Genomic DNA, 22564 nt, shown 5'->3' with positions numbered 1-22564 from the left:
CAGCCAGGAACAGAGAATCAGACAGACTCGGTCTCCAGATCACACCCACCTAGCTGCAGACAGCGGCTGTTGCTGCAGACATTGCATCCAACTGCAGGGTCTTGGGGATAACTCAGCCCACAAGGAAACAAAGGACGCCACCAAACAGCTGGGCAACTTCCCAGGGGGCCAGACAACCACACATTACCATCACAAAAGTACAGCATAGAATGCCCACTCCCACGGATGAAATCAAGCACCCTGAGCCAGCTCGAACTCCACACATGTTCATGTGCAGCCATTTTGTGAATGGTTACATTCACCCAACACACACTGCAAACCTCTACTGTGGGGTTGGAAACAAGGCAAGCACCAAGACCCCTGCTCTCACTGAGTTTAGAGGAAAGTTAACTGCAATTAGATTGGTTATCATGTCACAAATGTTAGGGAAAGGTCCAGGAACCATGCACACAAATGAAATCTAAAATGACAAGAAATAAGTACCTGACAGTGAACGACCACTGAGAGATACTGTGAAGTCCATGCTACTAGGATCTCAGAAGATGCCAGCCTCAGGCCATCTCATCTTCCTTTTAGCCTTCAGTTAATATCTGCCCATCTGGCTCATGTTTTAATTCATTATCAGTCTCTGGAGCAGAAAAATCTGAGAAAAAAATAATTATAACCAGAGAGTATCCATCAAAGTACCCAGAATACCTTGGGAAGTATGGTAAACCCACTCATGCAATGGGGCCAGTGTAATTGTACTTTGTTGATCCTTAGCTTGGCTCTTCCCTTGACAATGATATTCATAAGGAATCTCTCCTGAGGGAGGTCCAGCCCTCTTTGATCTTTATATCAATAGAGTTTTGGTTAGGCACCCTCAACCCCTAGTGTTCTGCAAACTTATTTCTAAGGAGACTAAAAATATATCTTTGCCCCTCAGAAGGGGCACCAAATGATATATGTACCAAAGTACAGTTTCTCCAAAATTCAACTTGGGAAACCAATGACTTTATTAGGCTTACTCACAGAGCATGGGTAAGGGGTCATTTACATTACATGGGGGCTACTTACTGCCCCTAGAGCAGTCACACTACTGAAAGTTTCCACCAGCACAGATGGCTACTTCCCCATAGCTGCGTAGATAGAATCTTCAGTTAGCTCTCTAGTACCTCCCCAAACCATGTGTGGATGGGGCAGAAATGCATCCAGCTGAGATCCAGTGGCAGGGTGGAGTCACACTGTTCAGGTGGCTGTTACACTCACTCGATAGTATTCCACAACATCTGGGTAGAACGAGTGATGTGCTAGGCTTGGTGGCCCAAGCTTGATTGTAATTCCAGGTACTTGGGAAGTTGAGGCAGGAAGACTGCAAGTTCAAGGCCAGATTGAGAACTTTAGTGAGACCCTGTCTTGTCCTTGACTCAATATACTGTGCCATCAAAAATAAATAAATAACAGCCGGGCGTGGTGGTACACACCTTTAATCCCAGCACACGGGAGGCAGANGCAGTTGGATTTCTGAGTTCAAGGCCAGCCTGGTCTACAAAGTGAGTTCCAGGACAGCCAGGGCTATACAGGGAAACCCTGTCTCGAAAAACCAAAATAAATAAATAAATAAATAAATAAATAAATAAATAAATAAAGCAAGCAACAAAAGAAATATAAAAAGAAAGAAAGAGAAAGGGAAAGAAAGAAAGAAAGAAAGAAAGAAAGAAAGAAAGAAAGAAAGAAAAGAAAGAGGAAGCAAGGAAGGAAGGAAAGAAGGAAGGAAGGAAGAGGAATGAGGCTCAGCAGGTACAGGGGCTTGCTGCCAAGGCTGATGCCCTAAGTTTGAGCCCCAGGACCCACATGAAGACACCTGGCTGTGACAAATTCTTCACTAACCTCCACATGCACACCATCATACAAGCACACAAGTACACTAAATAAATGGTTTGTTTGTTTGTTTGTTTGTTTGTTTGTTGAGGCACAGTCTCACTATATAGCCCTGACTGGCCTGAAATTCACTATGTAGACCAGGCTGGTCCTGAACTCACAGAGATCTGCCTACTGGGATTATAGGTATGATTTTGAAATTTTTAATAGAAGGTTGAAAAGGTACTCCAGTTTTTCTGTCAGTGTGGCAATCGTGGTGGCAGGTCTGACAAGAGTCTCTTCTGATCACAACATTCCCACTGTAAGTCCTGATAGCAACTCACGAGGCCCTACAAAATTCTCTCCATTCCTCTGCTTCTAGGCTCTCCTGGCTTACTATGTAGCTCCTTGACGGTGTTCAGACAACACACCAGGAGCACTGCATTCTCTGAGAGTTCAGATGGAATTCCCATCCTTCCTGCCTTCACCCACATACTTACTCTCTCACCTGGGCCGTGTCTTCACACAGATATCATATTGACAGTGGTAACATTCCTGGTGGTACACACCTTTAATCCCAGCACACGGGAGGCAGAGGCAGTTGGATTTCTGAGTTCNAGGCCAGCCTGGTCTACAAAGTGAGTTCCAGGACAGCCAGGGCTATACAGGGAAACCCTGTCTCGAAAAACCAAAATAAATAAATAAATAAATAAATAAATAAAGCAACAAAAGAAACTCCTGACACAACCCTTTTCTTTTGGGGGCTGTACTTGTCTTCCTAGAGAGCATCTCCATCTGACATGCTATATACTTGTTAGTTTCTCTTATTGCCATGGAATGTATCCTTGATATCATGTCTTTTCCCCAGTCCTCCCTCTATCCTGCATTATCATCAGTGTTGGAACAGTGCCTGATACACAAGGAAGACTTGGCCAGTATTTGTTGGCTGAATAAATGTGAAATTAGTTGGGGGATGGAAGGCACTTGCATAAATGATACTGAAATTGGGTCATTCCACATAAAAAAATAACAAAATTAATTTCTACCAAAGAAAATTGTAGATAGATTAAACATCCTACCTATCAGTAAAGATCTTTATATAATTAGATAAGAGATTATCTTTTGGCTTCAAAATAGGGTTAATTTTCTTAGCTAAAAATGATACTGTGAAGAGAAAACAACAAAAAGAATGCTCTCACAGGGGCCGCAGAGATGGCTCTCACCGGGGAGAAGGAGAGAGGGGGAAAGAAGGAGGGAGGGAGGAACAGACTGCGATTGAAAGTAGAAGTTATTCTTTGAAAAGAAGGGAAATGGGATTTAGGTGAGGTACCAACAGGAAATAAACTTTATCATTTACATTTTACTTTTTTTTATACAAAACAATCTGAAGCAAATAAGATAAAAAAATATTTAATCATTAAAGGTATTGGATATGTGAGCGCTTACTGTGTCAATCCTTGTATCTCACTATTTGTTTTCTGAGGCACAAACAGAAAACTAAAAGGGAAGTCTGAAGCTTGTCCCGAGGTTAACTGCATTATCTCCATCAGGTGGGTGTGTCCATCTGATGGTAGGTGTGTCTGTCTGATGCGTTAGTTTCTGTCCTTATAACAAAGTAAAGAGAGGACCAACTTAGAAAGAGAGGAGGTTCACTCTGGCTCACAGTTTTGGAGCTCTGTAGAGAGCTGGAGCATCATGGTGGGGACACATAGGAAAGCAGTTCATTTCATGAATTGGGTGCAAACAAGAGAACTAGAGCCACAGGATCCCCCTGAGGGCACACCCCAGTAACCCAAGACTTCTCCTGGACCCTGTTTACTGAAGCTCCACAACCTCCCGACAGTTCAGTGACTGTGGACTAAGCCTTACACACCGGGGCTGGGACAGTCATTTAAGACTGAAATTACAGCTGTGAACTGCTCTATTCTCCCTTATCTTTAATTTCTAAATAAACACATCTAAAAATATGATTTGATTTTGTAACAAAAAAATAGTTATAGAATCTTTCCAAGGCTATAGCTTAACAGCTGGACATGCCTTATTTATTTTGGAACCCTGGAAAGAAACAAATTCTACTAATGTCTTCAGGGATTTTGAGTGTAAGGATGAAGAAAGCACTTATTTAGAGCCAAAACAAATGTCTTGCCTAGACATAAAAACAGGTCTGGGTTCTTCCACTGTCCATTCATCTCTTTTGTTGGGTGCACTGAAGCCAGTGCCACTGCCCCCTCTGCACTGTTGGCAGCATGAACACCAGGGTATCGTTATCAGTGAGATGAGTCAGCTGGAACCTGACAATGATCTTTCCATGTGCTGGAGTGGCCCCCCACAAGGCCAAGGTCACCAGATCTTGGGTTGAGGATGGAGAAAATAAGAATTTCAACAATAAGCCCTCCAAACAAAGATACTTGCATTTTTACATCAGGCATACAGAGCTTCTATTTTTAGAACATACTCCAGAGTTTTATGGGTCCCCTGACTGAGAATACTTTCCAGTTGCAATACAAAGAGGCCACACTAAGATCTGAATACATGCCTTGAGTCAAAGCTGGCTCTGTGGCCCACAAACTGCAGAGTCACGCAAGCTCAGCTCTCTGAGTAAATTCCACCTTTGGTTGAATGATTTTACATTATTATTTTGATATTCTTAATAGATTCTCTTCAAACTTGTGTTCTGTAAGTGAGATCTGATGACTGGTGAGGAGACAGGTATGTGAGCTGAAGACAATTGAGTGTACTGACACAGGCTCAGTCCTGTGGGTACAGTGGACAGAGTGCTGACATGGAGCTAGACCCAAACCTGAATCCCAGCTAGTGATGGGAGTGGGGTGTGGGGTGGGATGGGGTGGCAGTAGTGACCACCCACCTCTACTCTCCCAGGAAAGGGAAAGGAGTTTATGTGGAAGTTCCCAGGCAACAGAGGGAAGCAATATACCTCAGGAGTCTATCCTTGCTTCATCTGCATCAATAATAACTCTCAGGGTCCCTAGTGTGAATAATGGGGTAGAAACTGCCAGTGTTCTGAGTAAGCATGTGTCGGTTAATTGCTACAAAATAGAAGCATTTGCACAGACTCTAATAAATCTAGGGGAGTTAGTAGAGTCCTCTGAAGACTTTAGATTTTCAGGTTTCAGAAACTGACACATCACCATAATGCTAATATCTGCAGGCTTAGAAAGAGGAATTAAAATGAAAGAACACTACAGTTTTTACATGAAGCTTCACATGAACAAAGTTAGCAAGAAATATAATTTAAAGCTAGGGTAGCGGCAGCCTCAGGAAAGAGAATCATGGGCTCAATGGCCAATGTGGACAACCTACTGAGACCCTATCTAAAAATAAAATTAAGATGGATTTTATGCCATAGGAGATAAAGCAATTACACCTAAGCAGGCATCTTTAATTATACGCAAATAATGAAACCTTTTTTTGTTGTTTGCATGCTTGTTCCTTTTTTCCTTCCCTTCTTTTTTGAAAACATCATCTGTGAATTCAGTGTGTTCTGGTCTCTGTAACCAAGACTGGCTTTGTACTCACACGTAAAGGTGTGAGCCACCACAGCCAGCAACTTTTATGGATTTCTTAAAAGAAAGACCAAAACACGAAAACACAATTGCAGACATTTATAATTCAAATTAAATTCAGATTTCCATGCACCTTCTTAAGATCTACCAAACATCATTCAAGACCTTGCACTTGCCAAGAAGTGACTAATATCACTTTCAGTGATATCAATTGAAAAGGAAGCTGCTGAGATAAAACTTAGGACGTAGTAAATGAATGTGCAAAGCAAGTGAGCCAGAAAAAACCTGATGAACAAGATTCTGGTCCATCTGTCCGATGATATTTTGCTTTCCTACATTTAGTTAAGTCAAACAACATCATTCCTATTACATTGTAAAATAAGACATTTTGAGGAGGATGATACCTTAACTGAAGTTTTTGCCTAATTTTAGATCACTGGCCCATTTTCATTTTGTAATGGACCCTGCAAATTGTGTAGTCAGCCTCCCTCTGCTGTTTTCTAGAGGTGGTCCACCAGACAGCTGGCTTTAGGTAATAAAATAGTCCATTCAGAGACGGACTTGGGACTTGTATACTCACTGTGCCCATCCATAGCTGAACAAAAGTAAACCTAACACAGAAGCCAGTCTCAGGATTCTACTATGGGCCTCAGTGCAACCACCTGCCTTCTATGACAGGCTCTGCAGTGAGGCTTGGGGGAGAAGATCACACTAGAATCCTGTCCTTCATCCATATTTGCACTCCTTTGGAGATACACCATAGATAAAGCCTGAATTTTCAAGAAGGGACTGAGGACAGGACACACTGAGACTCAAACAGCCACTTCTCACCTGAGTCCTGCGTGATGATTCCTGGTCTATGTCCCAGGTTAATGTGTCAAAGTTGTTAGTATCTCAGCAGTGAATAAAGCCCTATAGGTATATGAGGCTAAATGAGGCTAAATCAAAGGGAAGAGTCAGCATCAGCTGGGAGCAAGGACTCTGCCCCATTGATTTCAGAATAAGGCCGAACAGAACCCAGAAAACAAGACTGAAAAGTTCCACTCCACTCCACTCCACTCCACACATTCAGCAACTTTCATAAAAATATAAATAGGATTGTATTCACATCACCTACCACTAAACCTTTCTCCAACTTGTACGACCATACAGTTTCACAGCTAGATAGTTTACTGTGCCATTTTCTGCTCAACAAGAGTTTCTTGAACACAAAGCCACACTCTCCTCTTCCTGTCTCTGCCCAACAACCAGAACAACATAAGTTGTCTGTCTTAAGAGTAACCCTTCAAGCTATAATTCCCATTTCACAGAGGAGGAGATTAAAAGTTCAGGAAGATCACTGACAGTTCCACAGCTCCTAAAGGGCAGAGTTGGAACCAAACCAGAGACCCATGAGTCCATTCTACTCAGCCCTATTTAGGGCACTAACTCTTCTAAAACAGCAGCCTTCACTCTAGAATCACCCCTTTGTACATGGGAGGGCCCTGTTTTCTTCTGAAATTTAGAGAATGTGGGGTTCTTAAGCCCCCACAACATTTTCACCAGACTCCAACTTCTTTTCTGAGTCCCAAAAGTCAACTAGATTCTAGTGGTTAAGATAATAAGTCAGTGAGGCCCCAGATGCCTCACATATCATCATCGTTGTCGCCATCATCACCATCATCATCATCATCAAGGACAACAACAACAACACCTGGCAGTGGTGGCACACACGTTTAATCTCAGCACTAGGAGGAGAAGCAGGTGATTTCTGTGAGTTCCAGGCCAGCCTGGTCTACAAAGCAAGTCCCAGGATAGTTAGAAACTCTGTCCCCAAAACAAACAAACCCAAAAGCACACATTATGACACATTATGACCCTTAGTGCTTAATATATCAAGGTAGTAAGACTCTATCACTAAAGACAAAGCACACTTTGGTTCCAGCACACAAGCCCTAGACACACACACACACACACACACACACACACATCCTGTTAGCTAGTAACTCTCACAGTGCCTAAAGGTTTTACAAACTCTGCTGGAGGAGTAAAGTTATCAATAGTGTTATCCATGAGTGGATCCTGCATTCTATAACACTGACAGGCAAGCTGTACCAACTGGTACAACAGTGGCCCGACTCTTACAGGAATAACTAATACTTGTGGTTGGACTTGAGGGTCCGCTCCACAGGAGAAAACTCATGCCTAGTGCTATAAACCTGTTCAAAATCCCAGGAGGACACAGGCTGTAGGGGTGCTCCTGCAAGTGTTATTTTGATAAATGGGCATGTTGGGGTGGACTCTCAGCCTTGAGTAGAGAAGCTGCCTCTCACAGTGAGCACCAGTCTAAGTGCTGAGAGTGAGTGAGTATTGAGCGCTCATTCTTAAATGACATAGCTATTCCTCACACTCCCTGGCTCAGGTAACATCAAAGAAGAGGGAACAGGAAGAATATAAGAGCTTCCCCAAATGGGGAGGAGGTACCATGAAATGTCATCTTCTGGACACAACATGGTTATTGTACTCATCAACTAACAGTAGCTATGGTTACCGGCACAAAACTGGGGCAGTCAACATTCCAGTATGGATGGGGGAGGGAATCATGAGGCTCTACTCTAGCTGAGGAGATATTAGAATTGATGGCTGCTCAGCTACAGGGAGTCATTTTTCTCCAAGGACTGTGACTAATGATAGGTTGCTTATGCTTCTGTGGATGGCCCCTCGTCCATGTGCATGCAGGCAACACTAATTGTTCTCTGTTGTTATCAGAGAAAAAGAAGATGGAAGAGGAAATGATGGCATAAAGGAAGGTGTTGGGGGGGACTCAGGGAGGTGGAACTGTCGATGATCAAGATACGTGAATGGAATGGCAATAATACATTTAGAACTTTTTAAAAAATGGGAAAAGAGCATAAAATTCCAGAAGTTATGAAGAAAAAGACTAAAACCCAGATGATATAGTAATCTAAAATTCAGAATAATGAAACATATAATAAACAAAATTTAAAAACATGTTGTTTTGAAATACTAGAAGGTTAATAATTCTTATATTCAATTTTACACTGGGCATCAGTCATGAGGTTGACACGAATTAGGAGTTTGGAGGACAATTAAAGCATGTCAAGTTTTAAAATATGTGTGCTTTTACAAAAAATATTATTATTTTACTTTATGTGTATGAGTGTTTTACCTGCATATATGTATGTGTACCACATGTATAAGAGACCATCCTGACATAGATATCACTATGCCATCTAGTTTTGATATCACAAAACCACTAGTTGCCAATACAGTGGCAGCTGGGGCAACAAATGCCTTAGTCCTGAAGAGAAACTGGGGAAAGTACACCATGTCCAGAGGAATTGGGACCTGAGTAAGTGCCCATTTGTAAGAGAAGAAGAAATTTCTAAGGAGCACAAAGTCAGACCCAAGACACTGGGAGGGCTTTCAGGTGTATCCTGGGAGTCAGTCAAGACAGAAGCATGGACTTAAACAGCCAAGCCCAGGCCTTTCCTATCATGTCTACATTATCAACTCCCTCTATAGGATTCACGATGCCATATTTAATGGTGGGAAATTTATTGGAGGGGGGGGAAGGGAGGATGTTTTAATTACAAACAGCTATGTTTTATTCTTAAATGCTTGGGTAATTATCCTGTCTTAAGTTACCTTTATCCATAAAGAACCTAATTACAGTAAATCAGATCCATTGTTTAAAAAGTAGAAATGGGGAGGGGAAAACCTTCTCTGCTGCTGTTGCTATCTCAGCTGTCTGTAACTGAGCCTCGTAGCATTTTCCATTCCTGTCCTGTCATTCTGTTTAATTTAGGCTCTTCTGCATGAGGTCCACATTCCACAGAGGGTTAGTGGCTCTCATCATCCTGAATGCCGAGCCCAGAATGATCCAATGGTTACAAGAATGGAAATGTTTATTCTAATGTTATTCCTCTTTACAAAGAAACTACTCTTTTCCCACGAACTCTGAAGAAAAAAAAAAAAAAAAGCCTGCAAGTGATGGTGGGCATGCCTGTCTTCCAGCAGAGGTGGGTAGATGGTAGGCTCAAAGCCAGTCTAATGAGACATTATTTTAAGGGTGGGGAGGATCCTAGATTAAGCACTATTTCTGTGTGTGTGTGTGTGTGTTTGGATGAAATTAGTATTTGAAGCAGTGTAGGTAACATAGAGCCTTTGCCAGGGCCAGCAATTATTATTTGCTCCGACACTAAATACCAAAAGGCAGAAGAATCAGGAATTTGCCCTTTTGCTTCATGCCTACCTTCAAACTTATGGAAAAAAAAAAACATTGGTAGTGGGGTTTACATATGAGCTCCTTGTCCTAAGGTCTCGGACTTAAACTGGAATTGCAACATTGACTTTCATAGTGTGGTGGTTTAAATAGGTTTGGCACCTACAGACTTGGCATTAAATGCTTGTCTCATAGGGAGTGGCTTTATTAGGAAGTGTGGCCTTGTTGGAGGAAGTGCATCACTGTGGGGGTGGGCTTTGAGGTCTCCTTTGCTCAAGCTCCACCCAGTGTGGAATCCAGTCTCCTCCTCGCTGCCTTTGGTTCAAGATATAGAACTCTTGGCTCCTCTAGCATCCTACCTGCCTGCACACTGCCATGCTTCCTGCCATGGATGAAAATGGACTAGATCTCTGAAACTATAAGCCAGTCCCAATTAAATATTTACCTTTATAACAGTTACCTTGGCCATGGTGTCTCTTCACAGCAATAAAACACAAACTAAGACACCTGGGTCAGCTTGGACAGCTAATCACTAGACTTGGGAATTTCCATAATGGTCTAAAACAGTTCCCATAGTAAGGCTTGATCATTCAGCTTTCTATCTAATCTATCCATTCATCCCACGATGGTGGACACCTGTTGTGGTCTCCCTTCTCCCACCTGCTTGAACCTGCTTGCTCAAGGGTGGAGCTTCCTGCTCATTCGTCCTGCCACGCCTACTGCTAGACCCTGCCTTTGCTGCTTGGAGGCACACACGTGTTTGTCCTGCTACTGGACCCCGAGATTGTTTGGCGGGAAATCGGGTTCCCTCCCCCTTCCTTTAAAACTGAGTGTCTGGAAATAGTAAAATTGAGCTTTGATCAAAATATTGTCTTAGCTTCATTCCCTTCTCTCGCCACCTAGCCCCTCTTCTCTTCCAGGTTTCCAAAATGCCTTTCCAGGCTAAAACCCAGGCTGTGATCTGCTGGCCAGACACAACAACCTGTAATCTACCAATTGGTGGGCTGAGGCAATTCAACAAGTTCAAGGACATCCTAAGAGATACACAATAAGGCCCTGTCTCAAATAAGAGATGGGAACATAGCTCAATGGTAGAATGCTTGCCTAGAGTATGTAAGATAATGGGTTACATCTCTAACACAGCAAATGGGGAAAGAGGAAGATGGAGAAGAGAGATAGTCAGCTAGGGAGAGGGTGGACAGGATGGAATTTGAAGACTTCAATTTGTACTTATAGTACTCCTTAAGCTAGGTGGTGGGGACAACAGTGTACTATTGTGTCATAAGTGAGAACATTAAGACCTCTTATATCTTATAACTGTATAAAATACTTTTTAAATGTTTGCCCAATCAGAACCTTTTCAGCTTATTAATGTACATGTTTATGTTGATCCTTACTCTTATTTGAGATATTATGTGGCTTAAAAATAGAAAGACCGCATTGGTGTCTATTAATTACAGTGATATTCTTTAATAAAGACTCATGGAAGACTGATGGGCATGAACAAAAGATAGCCTGCCTGCCAGCTTTTTAGTTGTTGTTTTACTGCCAGACACCTTGGTCCTTTGAGGCAGTAGACATAACTAGCTTTAGTCAAGTAAGCTGTCACTCTGCCCCATGGTGTCTTCCTTCTTCCCTCATACTTTGGTTGCTTGATCTGTCTCTTTGATCTTCTCGTTCAGCCTCTATCCACCTCAGAAACAAAGCAAACTTCTCACATGCACAGGAGCAGGTGCCACCTGTCTCAGGGGCCACTATTAAACCCTTGGACATCCCTATCTCCTGTGTGCTATAAATGACCTGGATTTGTAATGCTAAGACGTGATTGCAGAAGGCTCAGGCCTTCTTACTGCACAAAGGGCATCTGAGAAGGGAATGTGGCCACCAGAGCCCCCCTCTCTGCTTTCTGGAGTCACTGCCCAGTGAAACCTCAGCAGCAGATTGTCAACTGTTCCTTAAAAGACCAGAGGGTCTGGGCAGCTCGTTCCCGGATTCTTATGTCCTCCAGGATTCTGTGAGTACACCTGCCTAGGAGATGATGATATTGTTTCCTGTTTGAGTCCACTATACATCCATATGAATGGATTTGCTTCTTTAAGTTTAAAGCTGACTGCTTGAAAATCTAAAATGTGGCTCATGTTATATTAATATTTCCTTTTAAAAAAAAACAGACTCTCGAGCTGGGCAGTGGTGGCTCACGCCTTTAGTCCCAGCACTTGGGAGGCAGAGACAGGCAGATTTCTGAGTTCGAGGCCAGCCTGGTCTACAGAGTGAGTTCCAGGACAGGCTATAACATAAATAGATAGATAGATAGATAGATAGATAGATAGATAGATAGATAGATAGATAGATACAAAAAACAAAAAAGAGTGGACTCTCACTTTGAAGCCCCAGCTGGCCTTGAATTTGGGGCAATACTCCTGCCTCAGTCTTTCAAGTGCAGGGCTATAGGTATGAGCTGTCACACCCAGATCACATTACATTTCTGCTAGTCAGTGCACATGTCATTTATGTACTATGTTCCCCACTTTCCTGTGTTCAATTTTTTACCAACATGACTTTATTCAATCACCTGGGACCCTGAGCCCAGTACATAGCAGGGAACTGTAGCTACAAAAGGTGAAGATCCAAAGAGGGAAAACACTGACTGTATCCTTCATTTGTACTGCAAGACTCCAGCCTCCATTCAACAGTCCCTAGATCACAAGAGGAGAAGAAAGGGAGAGCCTGGGAGAGCTATGGAGGGCTTCAGAGAAGCGGGAAAGAAGCTCTTGCTGCCTGGGGAGCTTGAGAAGCACCTCCTGGAGATGTACCTTGTGCTGAGGCTGGAGGATAAGAACTCACCAAGCCAGTGGAGGAAGGGTTTTCTATGTGCTGGAACAGGCATAGAGGTATCCCCTGCAGCAAGCAGGTTCTAGTCTAGAACTGTAGAGAGGTAGGTTTGAGGTGGAGTGGTATTAATACAGGCTGGAGAATGATAGCAAAGTCCATATTCATCACAGCTGGTGAGGCTCATCTTGTGTCTAGTACCTTTGCAAGCTGCACATTCAGTTTTGAGCAGTCAGCCTTGGGCTCCTTTGTAGCAGACACTGTTGCTTTCTTCCTTTAGACCTTGACTAGAAAAACAGAGGTTTGGTTTTGTTCTTCCGTTGTCTTGCTTCTCTCTGGAATCTTCTTGGGCTCCGGTGGCATACACCATGGATTAACTCCTTATTCTGCCTCGTTGAGTGTTTGCAGAACCCACTCTTAAGGAGCACATACAGAGACAATGTGAGCTGGAGCATTCAAGAGGACTGAGACATAGAGACAAGGTGCTGGACAGGCAGTAGCAGCCTTCCAGGAAGAGTCCTGGCCTGAGCAGAATGGAAGAGAATTAGTGTACAGTGGTGGGAAACACTGGAGAGGAAATTGAGAGTGGCATCAGAAAGACCCAGATTACTGAATTGTACAGGGCCTTGGGTGCTAATTGTGATGTACTTATAAAGAGAATAGTGGGCTAGAATTGGTTCTTAAGTCCAAGTCTGCAGGCATGTTTCAGGAAAAAGGAGAAAATAAGGAATGGGCATTCATTGGAGGAGGAAAAACACAGTAGAGTTCTCTTGTCTTCAAGAGACTCATCTTGGCTCTTTGACACTCCGTCTCCCCACCCTAACCTCAGCCTTTTAACAGAGAAGCTACATCTCATATGATCCAGCCATGTGAGAGAAGAAACTTCTCTGGTTCTGTAGAGTCTTTCTTCCTCCCCATGATCTATAAACAATTAACAGCACATGATAAAAGTGGGGGCAGGGGAGGCACATCAGTTTCCTAGTGGCCAGTAAACTGGCAGGTTTGCCTCCAAATACGGCTGAATGACTCTTGGGAGCCGAGCCTGGTACGGATGCAAATTAAAATCAAAACTATATAAACAGCAACACAATCAAACCATTCAGGGAGCCTTCATTAGCAGCCAGCCATCCAGTGCCACTGCCCACAAACACAACCTCCCTTTCTTCTCTCTGCTCACCAATTCCCAAACTGGTCAGCAGAAAGATGCAAAGAACAAAGTGGTTCTAATTGATGATTAGAACCTGGGAACAAGAGAAAGGAGGGAGATTCATTTTATGTGTGCAAATCAAAAGGCAAAAATGTGGTGTGTTAGATCAGCTGAGAACAGGCCCCCTGTAGAAGTGCCAGGTCCTCTTGAGGATAGCAACTGAGTGGTTACACCCACAAACTCAGGCTGCCCAGTGCCTGAGAACTAAATCCCAAAGTGCTGATGAGCATAAGGGACTCCACTGGCCCAGCAGGCCTACAGTATAATGACACAGTACAAGAAAGAGGCTGTCTAGTGTGTTACAAATCCCTGTTATGTTGGGCAGTTGTAGTGAAAGACAGTTTCCTCAAAACCACGTCTTGCTGAATGTTCAGGTTCCAGGTGGGAACTTTTCACAGTCCATGGGTCTTATTGATCTTGCCATTTTACCTGTCTCTGAAGGAGCCTCTTGAAGTGAAGAGAGCGTTCTCCTCCAGCTGCTTGTCCCTGCAGCCCACATCCTGGCCATGGAGATCCTGCACTGTTTCAGACTGCTTCCCACTTGTCTTCCATCCTTTACCCATCTCTCTGTCTGGTTCTCCTGTTCCTTCCCTGTCCGCCCATGTGTTCCATGCCTATGTCTGTAAGACTTGCTCTCCTCTTCTCAGTGGCTAGAGGGAGATGCCTATGAAAGTAACCATGGCACAAATGTATTGACAGAGAGGTCTTCATTGCAGTAAAGACGTGGGGGACAGGAAAATAATGGGAAGTACCCTCTTCACCTTCTGCATCCAGCATGGCGGTCCCTGAGCTGAGTGACTGCTCTCTTACTGCACTCTGCTGATAAGAATTACATGGTATCTGGTGTGATCAAGTTCTAGGCTTCAGGGAAAGAAATCCCAAGATTGATAGTTGGCAGTACATGGTCTAGTATGGTTTTCCTCAAAGTCTCTCAGCCTAGGCAAGGCTGTTGAAGGATAATGAAGTGGGCTGGTGTGCTCAGATCACTGGTCTTTGCAAAGTTCACTCAAATCAGCACTGTATCCATTTCCCAGGTTGTCACAAATTACCCACAATCTAGATGGCTTAAAGCAACGGAACCTTTTTCCTACACTTGATGGAAGCTAGAACTGCTAAGTCAAGGGATTGTTGGGGTTGGTCCCTTCTGTAAGCCCTGAGGGAGACCCAGCTTCATGCCCCTTTTTTAACTTGTAGTAGAAGAGATGGCTGCTGGTCATCTTTGGATCTTTGGTGATCTTTAACTGGTACTTCAAAACCTTGTCTCCCTTGTCACATACCCACTTCCTCCGTATCTCCTCCCCTTCTTCTCCTTCTCCTTCTCCTTCTCCTTCTCCTTCTCCTTCTCCCTCTCCTTCCCATCCAGGACCTTGGGCTATGCTGTGCATGTTCTCTACTACTGAGCTACAACCTACCCCTCTTTTTTTGTTTGTTTGTTTGATTGGTATTGAGACGTATCTTTCAGGATAGCTCTGGCTATCCTGGAACTGTCTATATAGATCAGGCTGGCCTCAAATTTACAGTGATTTACCTCTGCCTCTAGCTGTAAGGATAAAACGTATGTGCCACCAAGCCCAGTTTATCCCTATTCTTTTGTTTAAGATGTATTTACTTTACTTGTATGAGTATTTTGCTTGTATGCATATACATGTGCATCTCATCCATACCTGGAGCCATGAATCCCCTGCAGCTGGCATTACCAACAGTTGTAAGTGGCTCTATAGATCCTGGGAATTGAACACCAGTCCTCTAGAGGAACATCCATTGTTCCTAACTGCTGAGCCATTTCTCCAACCCTTATTCCTATTCTTTAAAGGACATTTTCCATTGGATATAGATGATCTCATCTCCAGATTTTTATGTTAGGGCCAGTAAGCAAAAGAATTAGCTTGCTGATAAACTTGAGTTATATTGTCAGAACCTATATGGTGGAAGGAGAGAACCAATTCCTGCAAGTTTTCCTCGAAAGTTTTCCTCTGACCTTTATATATGCATATATTCACTGTGGGACACACACACACACATACACACACACACATACACACACACACACACATACACACACACACATACACACACACACACACACACCCCACCGGGGTGGAAGAGAGCTAGAGTTAAATAAATATTAAAGAGGGGCAGCTAGAAAACTAGTTCAGCTGTTAACCCTGGCCTCTTCTCAATGATGCAAGTTTAGAACAATGCCTGTTATACAGCTTCCCTTTGGGCAGAGAGGCCGCTTAGTGATTACTAAACAGTGCTCTACTTCATTAGACAGAACTTGGGGAATTCTATAGAATAGAGGGACTAAGGATTGAAGGAACCAGAGAGGTCAAGCACACCACAAGAAAACACAGAATCAATTAACATGGGCCCTTAGGGGCCCACAGAGACTGAGCCACAGAGAGCATACATGGGATAGACCCAGGCCCTCGCTCCCCACAAATGTAACATTTGTGTAGCTCGAGCTCGGTCTTCACGTGAGACTCCTAACTGTGAGTGAGAGCTATATCTGATTTTATCCCGCTTCGGATCCCTTTCCCCCAGCTGGGCTGCCTTGTCTAGCCACAGTGGGAGAGGATGCACATCGACCTATTACAACTTGGGGTGGATTGATATCCATGGGAGGCCTCCCTTTTTCTGAGCCTTTTCTGAGGAGACAGGGAGGACAGGGGGATAGTGGTGGTGGTGATGGGGCTGGAACTGGGAGAAGAAGAGGGAGGGGAGGCTGTAATTGGGATGTAAAGTAGATAAATTAATTAAAAAAAATAGAAACTACTGTTTTTGTAGGGGACCTGGGTTCAGTTCCCAGTACCCATGTTGGGTGACTCAACCACCTATAACTCTAGCTCTAGGGTGATCCAACACCTCTGGCCTCCAAGAGCACCTCCATTCATGTGCGTACACTTACATGTAGACACAAACATCTAATTAAAAGTAATAAAAACAAATATTTTGATTTTAAAAATAAGTGAGCAGAGGGAGAGTGAAGAGTCAATTGGCAGCCAAAACAAATCAAAAGTTGATAGACTGTTGCAAGAACTAGAAATGTCAAATAGTAGGGATGAACTAGTGAGGGGACAAGCTCATGTAACCATGTGTCCAAGGAATATAATATATGTCAGAGATGCTATGGGCTGGGTTTCTAAAAGGCCTGAAAATGCAAAATAGCTCAACTAAACAGTCTCCTGCAATCCAAAGAACCCGTGATTCTGTAAATAAGAGAGTGGCCCAGTGTCCACATGGGGAAGATTTGTGTCCTGAATCATATGTGTTCTCCTCAAGCCCTTCCATGTCATAGTCACAGCTCAACAAACACCATACCATCATACCTAAAGTCACTTCCACAGTCAACCAAACTCCAGTCACCAAAGGTCACAATATAGGATTAATTGGGCAATTTTAATATAGATATAAGAAGTATCCTTCCATTTTTCAAATGAAGCTGTGTGGCTTCTGGTTTTGGAGTAGACAGCAATAAGGGGATGATGGAAATAATATAAGTCACAAGAGGTGACTTATATTACGGTGCATGCCCGTAATCCCAGTCACTTGGGAAGGACTGTGAGAAAAAACAATTGCAAGACCAAGACCAACCAGATTAAAGTATGAGACTTGGCCCCAAATAAAAGTTTTAAAAGGTCTGGAAATATAGTTCAATGGTAGGGTGCTTCCTTAGCAGAGGCAAGACCCTGAATCAATCGCTAGACTTATTAATTAATCGGTAGTTAACAATATTGGTATTTACGACATTGTGACAATCTTTGCCTGACATAAGAGGACACCTGTGATCCTACTGACCTTCATAACAGAGTTTTCAGAGAAACAAGGATGATAGCCATTTTCATTCATTTGTATAGTACAAGGTTCCACATGACTGCAATAGTAAGTGGCCACATGAACTAAAACATAGACTTATGTCTATGTTTCCCATGTAGCTTCCCATGTATTTGAGTAACACCTTGAGGATAATACAGGTTGAATTGATAGACACTATTTTGATCATTTCATTGTAGGGACCACGTGATATTTGGATTTTCACTCCAAATTTCTTTCAAGTCCTCACAAGGTGGTCATTTTGCCCAATAGAACCTAGAAGAAGGAATTAGAATGTTGTACACTTACCAGTGTTGAGTATTCAGCCCTAAACAAGATATGAATATCACACCGAACCCTGAGGCCCAGAGGATATTTCAGAAGAGGGGGCAGAGATTATGGGAGAAGAGCAGACAAATGGGAGAAGTGCTGTAAAATGCTCTCTTCTGAACACAGGACGGCATAGCACTCATGAACTCACAAGCCACTATGATTATCTGACACAGTAAGGAACCCATCATAGAAGGGAGAGAGACACATGCTTCCCACTCCTACCTGAGAAGCTGTTGGTAGCTAATGGCTGCTGGGAGAGTGGGAGTGATTTTTGCTTCATAAGTGAAGCCACCAGTAAGCTGCCCATGATCCAGTAAAGACTCCACATCCACTGTGCACATGGGACAACCACAGTTAAGCAGAGTAAGTTGGTTTTTTTCTTAAGCCACAAAAGTAGTAAAATGAGATGTTGGGAAGGATTTCAGAAGTAGCAAGGAAATAAAAGAGGAGAATTGGGGGCTTATCAAAATATATTATGTATGTGTATGAAGTTATCAAGCAATAATTTTAAATTAATTTTAAGAAGAACCCTGTGTACTCAGTGTACACACTGTTTATGAGCCTACCAGAGAGTTTTCCAGAAAATATTAGAATGTGATTTTCATCCTCAGGATATTCTGGGCCTGGGAGGCAAGATACTGCAAGAGATAATTGTCAGGGATTACACCACTTACATATAGATTATCATTATTATTTATTGCTCATATCAGTAATATTGCATTTTATATCCTGTATTCCCACCAAGGTTGACTGACCATTCTATCACAACACTTGCCTTCAAGCTCCCAGAAGGGAAACATTGTGCAAATGATAGTTAACCCATGTGCTAATTAGAGGCTGTTTGCAAACTGTCACCTGAAGAAACCCTTTCAAGCAGCTAGGGTTCTATTAGGGTGATTAAGTGGGCTTGTGAACAACTAGAGGCAATCATCTCAGCTTCTAAAGCTGAAAAACATCTTCAGAGGCAGTATTTAAAGCACCAAAAGGTTCTAACAAAAAAGTGCAGGCTACAAAAGAAGAAATGATTTCAGGCAAAACAGCCTAGAAATATCCCTGGGTGCTGGAAACTGAGCTCCGGTCCTCTGGAAGAGCAGCAAGTGCTCATAAGCACAGAGTCATCTCCAGCCCCTGTCTGTTTTGTTCTGTGGCGTATATCTTTCAATAACTTCCAGAGCCCTTAATAGTCTAGCTGAAGGATAGCATCTCTAGGCTTTACTGTATAGTTGATGGCCTTTGCAGGTGTGCCTGAGTTCTTGTCCTGAATTTGAACACTGGGATGCAATATCATGGTAAGTTGCATATGACCGCCAGTGCTCAGTGATTCTACACCACTATGAAGAATTACCTTTACTGAGTGTCTTGAGCAGCGGACATAGAACCATCCACCTTGGACAGCTGGTTTCCACCTAAACCATTTAATCGTCTAGTTACCATTAGTATTATCTCTATTAATAAAAATCACTCTCTGGGACTAAAGATTTTATATAACTAGAATGAAAGAGCAAGTCCAGCCCTTATCTCGTCATCTGCATTATTGAGAGATACAAGCCACAAAGAGAAACAAGCAAACGTTGGAGAGATGCCTCATTGGTTATGATGACTTGATGCTCTTCAGAGGACCTGAGTTCATTTCCCAGCATCCTTGTGAGGCAGCTTACAACTGTCTGTAACTCCAGTTCTCCAATTCTGTCTGTTCCTGGGTCTCCAGTTCCCTCTTCTGGCCTCCTGAGGCACCCCTTCAATGCATACATAGACATGGACATATAACTAAAAGTAAATCATTTTGAGAGGTGGCAACATACTATCAATCACACACATGAAGGGACTGCCAAGGAGAAAAGATGATTGTCCCTCTTAGCATCGCTGGGGTTCGTCAATGTCAAACTGTTTGCTCCCTTTGTGTGCAATCCCTAGCCACCATCCTCTGGGATTCTATCTGCAAAGACAAAAGCCTGCCTTCCACCTGATTCTGTTTCTATATATCAGTTTGAAGAAACAAAACTGGAAGTCCTTGATTCTTGAGTCTCCATTCAGTATGGATATTGGATACCCCATCCTCCCTGAATCTTACATGACTCACAAGAACTTAGAATACTAAACCTTTGAGCCCAAAGCTACCTCCCCACCTAGGGTGTAATCTGTTTTACCTTAGATGGGAAAGAGATTCTGAGATGATACTGCAGAGGGTGGCTACCCCAGAGTTAAGTCTCAGACTGTTAAGCTCTGAGACTTTAACAGCCCTTGTAACAATGCAATTTCTTTTCTTTTCTTTTTTAATTTTCTCAATGTTTCTTCTTACATGCATTGGTATTTTTCCTGCATATATGTCTGGGTGAGAGTGTTGCATCACCTGGAACTGCATATATGTGGGTGCTGGGACTTGAAACCTGGTCCTCTGTTAACCACTGAGCCACCTTTCCAGGCCCCAACATGCAATTCAACACCTGTCTTCCACAATCAGCTGTGAGTGTCAGAAAACTGAGGACCAAGTCTTCTCACTACAGTCATGGTGTCAGCAAATAGCCTGATACACCTGGTGTTAAGAGCCTGATTTGCCCAGCGGTGGTGGTGCATGCGAGGCAGAGGCAGGCGGATTTCTGAGTTCGAGGCCAGCCTGGTCTGCAGAATGAGTTTCAGGTCAGCCAGGGCTATACAGAGAAACCCTGTCTCTAAAAAACAAAGAACAAGAGAGAGAGAGAGAAGGAAAGAGAAAGAGAGAGTGCGCGCTTTAGATAAAGTATGAAAGGCTCTTCATGGCTTTGTCAGAAGAGCCTGCAAGAGTGTACAGTAGACAAAGACTTTCAACCAGATGTTTGAGCCTTAAGAAAGGCATTAGTGTGGTAAAATCTGCATTTTTTTAGGGCAAGGCTGATAGGAGCATATTTCTGGGTCTTTGTGATTTCAGCCCAATTAGCAAGTGTGAATTTTCAGCTTGGCAGAATCTAGAATAACCTGGAAGATGGCCCTCTGGCCATGCCTATGGGGAATTATATTGACTGTTTGTTTTATTATTTGTTTGTTTGTTTGTTTGTTTGTTTTGTGGAAGACCCATCTTAATTGTGGGTGGAGACCATTCCTTGAGCACAGAATTCTGAAATATATAAACTGGAAAAAGCAAGCTGAGCACTGGCTTGAATGCATTCACTTTTTTGTCTGCTTCTTAATTGTCGGTGCAGTGTTACCAGCTGGACCAAGCTGCTGCCACCTCCACTGCCCTGCCACGTGGACAATGGCATCGTGAACTGTGAGCTATAGTAAACCTCTTCTTCCTGAAGTTTGTCAGAGAAACTAAGACAGCTGGTAGCCAACCTCTTGTGCTGTGATAACTAAAGATGTACCATGAAACATTGGTCTCACCAAGAGCAAGTTTACCCTAAACAACCCTCAGAGTGGCAATTACCACACACACATGTGTCCTCACATATGCAATGTTACTGGTGATCATATGACACAGAATTTCTTTTCTAAATTCCTAGGCATTTGAGTTTTGGAATGCATCGATAAAACCAGCAGTTACCAAAGGCTGTTACTGTAGACGATAAAGGGGTTGCCAGCAGCTCAGCCACTGAAATAACTAGCTAGATCAATACTGAGCCTGGCAATGACATTGCCTAAGTGACTGGAGACTTTTTCTGAGGCTTCAATCTATTGCAATACAACTAGCAAGTGTGACAGCAGTGAGGATTGTCAACTTGATAGAATCTAGAACACCTGGCAGTGATATTTAGGGGATGTTGGGATAGCATTTGCCAGATCCAAACATTTCTGAATGGCAAACTTTTGCAGGAACAGATGTACGGCAGTGCACGCCTGGATATGCTGAGAGCCATGGAAACTGTTTTGCAAGCTGCCACATTAGGCAAGTAATAATAAGAGCCAGTCTCAGTGCATAACCAGGACAGGTTTCAACTCATCAACCACCACACCCACTGTCTGAAAACATCCCAAGGAGGGTAAACATACATGTGATAAGAAGAACTGGGGCAGAGTTAATAGCTTCTAGGGAAGTCATATTACCGGAAACTGGGTCTTCTGCTGGGTGCAAGTGCAGCCGACATGCTGGGAAATCCAAAACTCCCCTTTCCCCCCAAATTTTTGTCAGATGGGGCTGTAAGAGGGACTCACCCCATTCCTGGAGTTTAAGGGTGGAGAGAGAAGAGCCCAATTGGAACAAGTGTGTCTCACACAAACCTTTCATTTCCTGGGCTGGCTGGAAACCAGAAACATATCATCTTCTCCACAGACAAGGGAGTTCAGTTTCAGATGATGCTGCAGCCAGAAGCAGAGAAAGATGACGCTTAGCACTGAACTCAGCTGGAGCCTTTCCTTCTAGGAGCTGCCTCTTCAGGGCAGACTGCATTCACTTTCCCTCAGAAATTTCAGAAGTAAAGGCAGGAGCCAGTGAGGCTCAATAGAATGGGATAATTTTGGAGCCACATAGAACTGACTTAGAATCCTCTAGTCCCTCACTTTATTAGACTGCCTATACCCCACCCTCCACATGTGTAAAGGAGGACCAATCTTCCATACTTGAGTATTCAAGACAGGGGCTGGAGAGATGGCTCAGCCACTATGAGTCTTTGCTGCTCTTGCAGTGGATGTAGGTTTAGTTCCAAGCTCCTACCTGGTACTACTTACTATCTGTAGCTCCAATTCCAGGGGACCCAGAAACCTTTTCTGACCTCTGCAGGCAGCAGGCATGTGGTGCACATACATACATTCTGGTGAAACATTCATGCCATAAAGTAAAATATCTAAAAAGATAATGTCTAGCAGAGTGACTGACACATGAGA

General features: G+C 43.2%; 1 long non-coding RNA gene across 4 annotated transcripts in view; it reads left to right on the top strand.

Moving 5' to 3' along the window:
* Positions 1-22564, top strand: part of LOC110304346 — a 47411-nt gene that overhangs the window by 9440 nt on the left and 15407 nt on the right. The window lies entirely within an intron of this gene.

This window comes from Mus caroli, chromosome 11, assembly GCF_900094665.2.
Source record: "Mus caroli chromosome 11, CAROLI_EIJ_v1.1, whole genome shotgun sequence".
Lineage (NCBI taxonomy): Eukaryota > Metazoa > Chordata > Mammalia > Rodentia > Muridae > Mus > Mus caroli.
This window is presented reverse-complemented; position numbering and strand designations above follow the sequence as displayed.